Below are 8,074 nucleotides of genomic sequence, written 5' to 3'. Positions count from 1 at the left end.
TGTTCTTCATGATAGTCATAACAATTGTTCGATATGACTTGTGTTTATTTGTGAAAATATTGGAAGTTTAGCTAAAATTTTGATAATTTTGAATTTTCAAATTTTAATTCTTATGCCCTTAAACCAATGAGTTATGTCATACAAAGTAGTTAATAAACAACATTTACCACATGTCTACTTTATATCTACATCATTTTTGAAACATCATTTTTTGTTAGGATGTTAGAAGGGTTAAAATTTGTTCAGCAATTTCTCATTTTTCTAAACAAATTTACAAAACCATTTTTTTAGGGACCACATCACATTTGAAGTGACTTTGGGGGGTCTGTATGACAGAAAATACCCAAAACTGACACCATTCTAAAGAGTACAACCCTCAAAACCACATTCAAGAAGTATATTAACCCTTCAGGTGCTTCACAGGAATTAAAGCACTGACGAAGGAAACATTAACATTTAACTTTTTTCACAAAAATTTTATTTCAGTTCAAATTTTTATATTTTTACAATGGTAACAGGAGATAATGGACACCAAAATTTGTTGAGCAAATTCTCTTGAGTACACCAATACCCCATATGTGTAGGAAAACTGTTTGGACTCATGGCAGGGCTCAGAAGGGAAGGAGAAACATTTACATTTTTGAATGCAAAAAATGTCTGGAATTGAGAGCGTACACTATGTCATGTTTGGAGAGCCCCTGATGAGCAAAAACAGTGGAAACCCACCATAAGTGACCCCATTTTGGAAACTAGACCCCTCACAGAACGTATATAGATGTGTAGTAAGCACATTGGACCCCCAGGTACTTCACAGAAGCTTATAACGTTGAGCCGTGAAAATAAAAAGTCACATTTTTTCCCACAAAAATGTTCATTAGCCCAAACTGTTGCATTTTCACAAGAGTGACAGGAGAAAATGTACTTTACAATTTGTTGTGCAACTTCTCCTCAGTGCACCAATACCCCAAATGTGGAGGAAAACTATAGTTTGGGTACACGTCAGGATTCGGAAGGGAAGGAGTCCCATTTGACTTTATGAATGCAACATTTGCTGGAATCATAAGAGGACGCCATGTTGCATTTGGAGAGCTATAAAAATAAAAAAATCTAATATTTCCCACAAAAATGTCCTTTTAGTCCCAATTTATTTTATTTTCACAAGAGTACCAGGAGAAATTTCACCATTCAATTTGTTGTGCCATTGCTCCTGAGTTCACCAATACCCCAAAGGTGTTTTCCAGAAAAACAGTGGATGTTTCTCTATGAAAATAGCAAATCTGCTACTATAATGCCCATACATTGTAGTGCCCAGTACATCATGCCCAGTTCGTGCTTCTAGAGATATGTACCACATAAAATCGGTGGACTCTCTTTGCTAAAGAAATGCCAAACATGTGGACGCTAAATGTGGTTTAGGCACACTGTGGGGCTCAGAAAGTAGGGGGGGCATTTGGATTTGGGTGTGTAGAATTAGCTTGATTTTGAGTGCTTTTTATGAATTGAGTTGAAGGTTTTATTGGGAATAGTTTACAAAATATTTGGGATCACATTCTACGATGAGCACTTACATCGGGTTTTCCATCTAAATCTCCAAATGACGTGATTTAGATGAAACCCCCAAAGGGTCCATTCACTATAATGAGGCAACAGAGTTAGGCTGGGGTCACACTTGCAACTGCAAGGCGAGAAACTCACGCATCAATACCCGGCACTGCCGACAGCACACGGGACCGGAGCGCCCAGCTGCATAGAAATACATGCAGCCGCACACTCCACCCCGAGTGCCAGCGGCAGTGCCTGGTATTGATGCGAGAGACTTGCGCAAGTTTCTCACATTGCAGTTGCAAGTGTGACCCCGGCCTAACTCTGGACTCCATCTGGCCTCTATTGAGCGGTGCCTTTCTTTTCAGACATGCACAAAACTGTGCCCGAATGCACTTTTATGCACACCTAAAGACACTGCCAGATCATAAGCCAGACAGCTTCCATAGTTACACAATATGCCTTATTACAGGGAATCTTCTATGGGGGGCTCTGTCTGAATCAGGCATTTCTGAGACTTACATGGAAGACCCGGTTTTAGTGCTCAGTGCAGAGCGGAGGATAAATGTGAGCTGAACCTTACCGCGATCTTTGGGAGACAGAATGAACAAATCAACAGATCAAAAATTGTTTTTATTTAATTTTTACAGATTTCAAAATTCAAAATTTTTTATTTTATATGCAGCATAAGTGATTGGATGACTTTATTCTTTGGATCAATGCGATTACTGCTTATTTTTGGTTGCTACCACGCACTAAAAGATGCTTTTTTAAAAAAAATAATTTTTGCATCGCCATATTTTTATATCTAAAAATGGCTTGTTTTTCATTGGACGAGTTGATGTTTTTATTGGTACCATTCCAGGCACATGACTTTATTTAATCGCTTTCTATTCAGATTTTTGGGAGGCAGAATGAGTAAAAACCAGCAATTCAGGGATTGTTTTTTTTTAATGCTGTTCCCTGTGTGGTAAAATTGATAAGGCAACTTTATTCTTTGAGTCAGTATGATTACAGCGATACCAAATTTATATCATTTTTTAATGTTTTGGCGCTTTTACACAATAAAAATTAATGTCCATAATAAATTAATTATTTTTGCATCACTTTATTCTGAAAGCAACAACTATTTTATTTTTCCACTGATGGAGCTGTATGGTGGCTTGTTTTTTGTGGGACAATATGTCATTTTCAGTGATACAATTTTTATTTACATTCATTTTTTATTTTTACTGTTTTCACTGAACGGGTTAACTAACGGGAAAGTTTTATAGGTCAGGTCGTTCTGGACTCGGCAATATCAAACCTTTCCCGTTTTAGGTCAATTAGGATTACCATAATTTTTAATATTTGCCAAATGCCAGAATAATGAGAGAGAGAGAATTTTTTAAGGCATTTTTAGAACATACTGCAAAGTCAAAAGTTTACATACATTAAGATTACTATGCCTTTAAACTGTCCATATGATGATGTCATGTGTTTGGAAGCTTCTTTTTGGCAACATCTGAGTTAATTAGATACACACCTGTGAATGTATTTTATTGCACACGTGAAACACACTGCTTCCTTCACATTGGAGCCTGCTTTCACATTCATGACTTGGCCAAATTTTACAATTCTGAGCAATGTCACTTTATGTGGTAATAACTCTGGAATGATTCAATGGATCCCAGTGATTCTGAGATTTTTTTTTGGCATATGGTGCTTCATGATAGTGGTAAAATTTCATCAATATGACGCGTTTATTCATGAAAAAATTGAAAATTTGGTGAAAATTTGAAAAATGTAGAAACTTTCAAAAAATTTTTTTAATGACCTTAACGTCCAAGGACAGACACAGTGACAGTCACGTGCTGACAGCTGTCACAGACAGCTGACAGGCATGGCAAGAGGTGCGGAGACCGACGGCATGACCGTTCACATCATAAGCTGGCAGGAGATGCTGAAATTTCAGCATCTCCCGCCCAGTCAGTGCAGGAGTTCAGCACTGCCGGTGGCTGAGCTTCCTGCATTAACAGCCAGGAGCGACGTCCGTGCCCACCCCAGCTGTTAACCCCCTGATTGCTGCGATTGGGCACAATCGCAGCATTCAGGGGGAGGCAGAGGGTCAGGGGCTCCCTCAGCCTTCAGATCGGCGTCCCCGCGAAGTAATCACAGGACCTGATCTCTGCCATGATGACCTGGGGTCATAGCAAATTATACTTTTTCCAAGCTTTATCATCATACCACTTGGAAAAAGTGGAATAAAACACTATCAAAGAAAGGAATGGTAATAAAAATAGTATCACTGAATGCACCATCTTGCCCGCAAACAACAAGCCATCATACAGCTCCATCCGCGGAAAAATAAAAAAAAGTTATAGCTCTAAGAAGTGATGCAAAAATAATTATTTTTTCAATAAAAGTTTTTATTGTGTAAAAACACCAAAACATGAAAAAACTATATAAATGAGTTATCACTGTAATCATACTGACCTGAAGAATAAAACCGCCTTATCAATTTTACCACACGCAGAACAGAGAAAAAAAATCCTGAATTGCTGTTTTTTGTTGATTCTGCCTCCACAACACAAAAATCGGAATAGAAAGTGAACGAAAAACATCATGTGCTCGAAAATGGTACCAATAAAAACGTAAGCTCGTCCAGCAAAAAAAGCCTACACATGACTCTGTCGGCCCAAATATGAAAAAAATTGTAGCTCTCTAAATACGGTGATGCAAAAACTTCTTACAAAAATTCTTACAAAAAAAGCGTCTTTTAGTGTGTGACAGAAGCTCAACATAAAAAAGGATATACAGTAAATCTGGTATCGCTGTAATTGCACAGACCCGAAGAATAAAGTTGCTTAATCACTAATACTGCACGAGGAATGGTTTTAAAAAATAAAACCAATTCTTCACCTTTTGTGGATTTGTTCATTCTGCCTCCCAAGGATCGCAGTAAGGCGATCACAGTGGTTTACCCCCACATATGTGGTATCAGTGTACTCAGGACAAATTGCACAACTTTTGGGGTCCAATTTCTCCTGCTACCCTTGTGAAAATAAAAATTTGGGGGCAAAGATATCATTTTTGTGGAAAAAAAATATGATTTTTTTATTTTTATGGCTCTATGTTATAAACTTCTGTGAAGCACTTTTGGGTTCAAAGTGCTCACCATACATCTAGATAAGCTCGTTGGGGGTCTAGTTTCCAAAATGGGGTCACTTGTGGGGGCTTCTACTGTTTAGGCACATTAGGGGCTCTGCAAACACAACATGATGCCCGCAGACCACTCCATCAAAGTCTGCATTCCAAAATGGCGCTCCTTCCCTTCTGAGCCCTGCCATGCACCTAAACAGTGGTTCCACTCCACATATGGGGTATCAGTGTACACAGGACAAATTGCACAACAACTGTTGTGGTCCTATTTATCCTGTTACCCTTGTGAAAATAAAAATTTCGGGGCAAAAAAATCTAAGGCGTGAAACTGCTATAGTCCGGCAGGTCTCACTGTTCATGAAACAACTCCCCTGACACCTGCACCTCTGCAAACATCAATGTAACCAATTGTATGGATTAAAACCAAATTTTGAAAGAAGAATCGGGTGAGTGCTGCTTCTCTTTTTACTTTTTCTGATATAATACATGTTCTTTATGCATGCACCACCCAGAAGAGATCAAACGAGGTTATTTCTGAGGATTTTGATTGAAATAACACACAGAAAAAAATTGACTTAGTGCCTGGAATAACCCTTCCATATTTGAAATAAGTAATTATCTAGATGTGTAGTGAGCACCTTGAACCCCCAGGTGATTCACAGAAGTTTATAACATTAAGCCGTGAAAATAAAAAAAAATTATCTTCCCCACAAAAATGATTTTTTTAGCCCCTAACTTTGCATTTTAACATATGTAACAGGAGAAATTGCACAATATAATTTGTTCTACAACTTCTTCTGAGTACACAGATACCTCATATGTGGGGTAAAATACTGTTTAGCCTCACAGCAGGGCTCAATAAAGGAGTGACTATAAATTGCAAACTTTGGTGGAATGGTCTGCCAATGTCATGTCTCGTTTCGAGAGCCCTTGATGTGTCTAAACAGTAGAAAACCCCTACAAGTGACACCATGTTGGAAGCTAGACCCTTCAAGAAATGTATCTAGATGTGTGGTGAGCAACTTGATCCCCCAACTGCTTCACATACAGCAGTGACAATTTAAAAAAAATCTAATTTTTCCCACAAAAATGTTATTTTTGCCCAATTTTTTTCTTTTCACAAGGATAGCAGGAGAAAATAAACCTTAAAACTTGTTGTGCAATTTCTCCCGAGTATGCCGATACCCCATATGTAGTTGAAAACTAGTTTTGAGACACAGCGCAAAGCTCAGAAGGGAAGAAGCGCCATATTGGAGTTCACATTTTGCTGGACTGGTTTTAGTGCAATGTCACATTGGCAGAGCCCCTGGGATGCCAGAACACCAGAATCCCCCATAAGAGTCCCCATTTTACAAACTATACCTCTCAATGAATTCATCTAGGGGTGCAGTGATCATATTGACACCACAGGTGGGTCACAGAATTTTATACAATTGGGCAATGAAGAAAAAAATAATTATAATTTTACCACCAAAATTGTGTTTTAGCCTCAGATTTTACATTTGCACACGGGGAAATGGGTAAAATTTGCACCAAAGTTTGTCCCACAATTCTTGCTGAATGTAGAAATACCCCAAATGTGGCTGTACAGTACTGCCTAGCCATACGGTGAGACTCTGGAGGGACAGAGCGCTATTGATAGCGCTCTGTCCTTCCCAAGTCTCGCCGTATGGCTAAGCAATACTTTCATACAGAAGGCATCCTGGAGCGCAAAATTTCCTAGAAAGTTTGCAGACTCCATATACAGAGCCTCTAAGTGCTAGAAGAGCAGAATCCGCCCTCATGTGACCCCATTTTGAGAATTATACCCCATTGGGAATTTATCCACAGGTGTTGTGATGATTTTGACTCCATGGAAGTTTTCTAGAAACAAGCAGCAGTGGATGTTGCTGAGTGAAAATTGCAAACTGCCACTGTAGTGCCTGGTACTTTGTAGTGCCCATACACTGTGCCAAGCTCATGCACCTGTAAATTAGGCGGGCTGTGATAGCTACAGAAATGCCAAACATGTGGACGCTAAATGTGGATTAGGCACACTGGGTCTCGGAAGGGAGGGGGATCATTTGGATTTGGGAGCACAGAATTTGTTGAATTTCTTTTTTAAGGGGGGGCATTTTGCTTTTCCAGAGCCTTTGTGCTACCAGTAAAGTGAAAACCCCTTAAATTTCCATTAACAAATGATGGATGTGAGTGGGGGCTTGCGTTTTTTGCGGATTGAGTTGAAGTTTTTGTTGGGAACATTTTGCATAACAATTTGGTTCACATTTATACAGCGCTCTATGCTGAGAACTCAAAGCGGGGTTTCCCTTTAAATCTTCAAGTGATGTAATTCAGATTAAACCCCCGAGAGATCCATTCACTATAATGAGGCATCAGAGTTACTCTGAACTCTGTCAAGCCTTTGTTCAGTGGTGTCCTTTTTTCAGAGGTGCAGAAAACTGTGGCAGATTGTGCTTTTATGCACTCCTAATATGATGGCATCCATAGTACCTCAATCTACCTCATTATAGGGAATCTTCAACCACAGGTTCTGACTAAATCACGTATTTCAGAGATTTACAAGGAAACCCCGGTGAAAGCTCACAGCTCAGCATAAATGTGCACTGAGCCATACTGTGATCTTTGGGGGGCAGAATGAAAAAAAAATCAACAGCAGGTGAAAAATTGGTTTTATTTAGTTTTTACGCCATTGCTCTTGTGGTATAAGTGATATGGTGACTTTATTCTTCTGGTCAGTGTGATTACAAGTGATACCAGATTTATATTGGGTTTTTATGTTTGGCAGCTGTCACACACTAAAAAATGCTTTTTATTTCAAAAAATAGTTTTTGCATCACCATATTTAGGCAGCAATAATTTTTCCATATATTTAACAACAGTCATGTGATGGCTTCTTTTTTGCAAAACGAGCTGACATTTTTTGATCACTTTCTTTCCTAGTTTTGGGAGGTAGAATGAACAAAAAACAGAAATTCAGGAATTACAGTGAAGGGGCCATCAAGCAGTTTGGGGGCTACTAAGGCTGGTTTCACACTTGCGTTTTTTTTCGCGGGATTTTAGCGCTAAAAAATGCATGCGGTTTTTTTTCCTATACTTTGCATGGGATGCGCTTATGTGCGCATACACACGCGTTTGTATGCGTTTTTGCGCGCATGCGTTTTTTTGCGGTATTCGCTCGGGCGCACAAAATGCATCCTGTTGCATTTTTTGGGCGTCCGACTTGCCTCAAAAAAACGCATGCGCGCGCAATGCGTTTTTTTACAGCAAGACACCCATTATAAGTCTATGGGTGCGCATATGTGCGCATTGGCATGCTTATGTATGCGTTTTTTTGCACATGCGTTTTTTTTGTTAACCATGGAATTTAGGGGTTTGGGTTAGAGTTAGGGTT

This window comes from Dendrobates tinctorius, unplaced genomic scaffold (genome assembly GCF_039654945.1).
Source record: "Dendrobates tinctorius isolate UK_male_01 unplaced genomic scaffold, ASM3965494v1 ptg000011l, whole genome shotgun sequence".
Classification (NCBI taxonomy): Eukaryota; Metazoa; Chordata; class Amphibia; order Anura; family Dendrobatidae; genus Dendrobates; species Dendrobates tinctorius.
Note: the sequence above shows the minus strand (reverse complement) of the source record.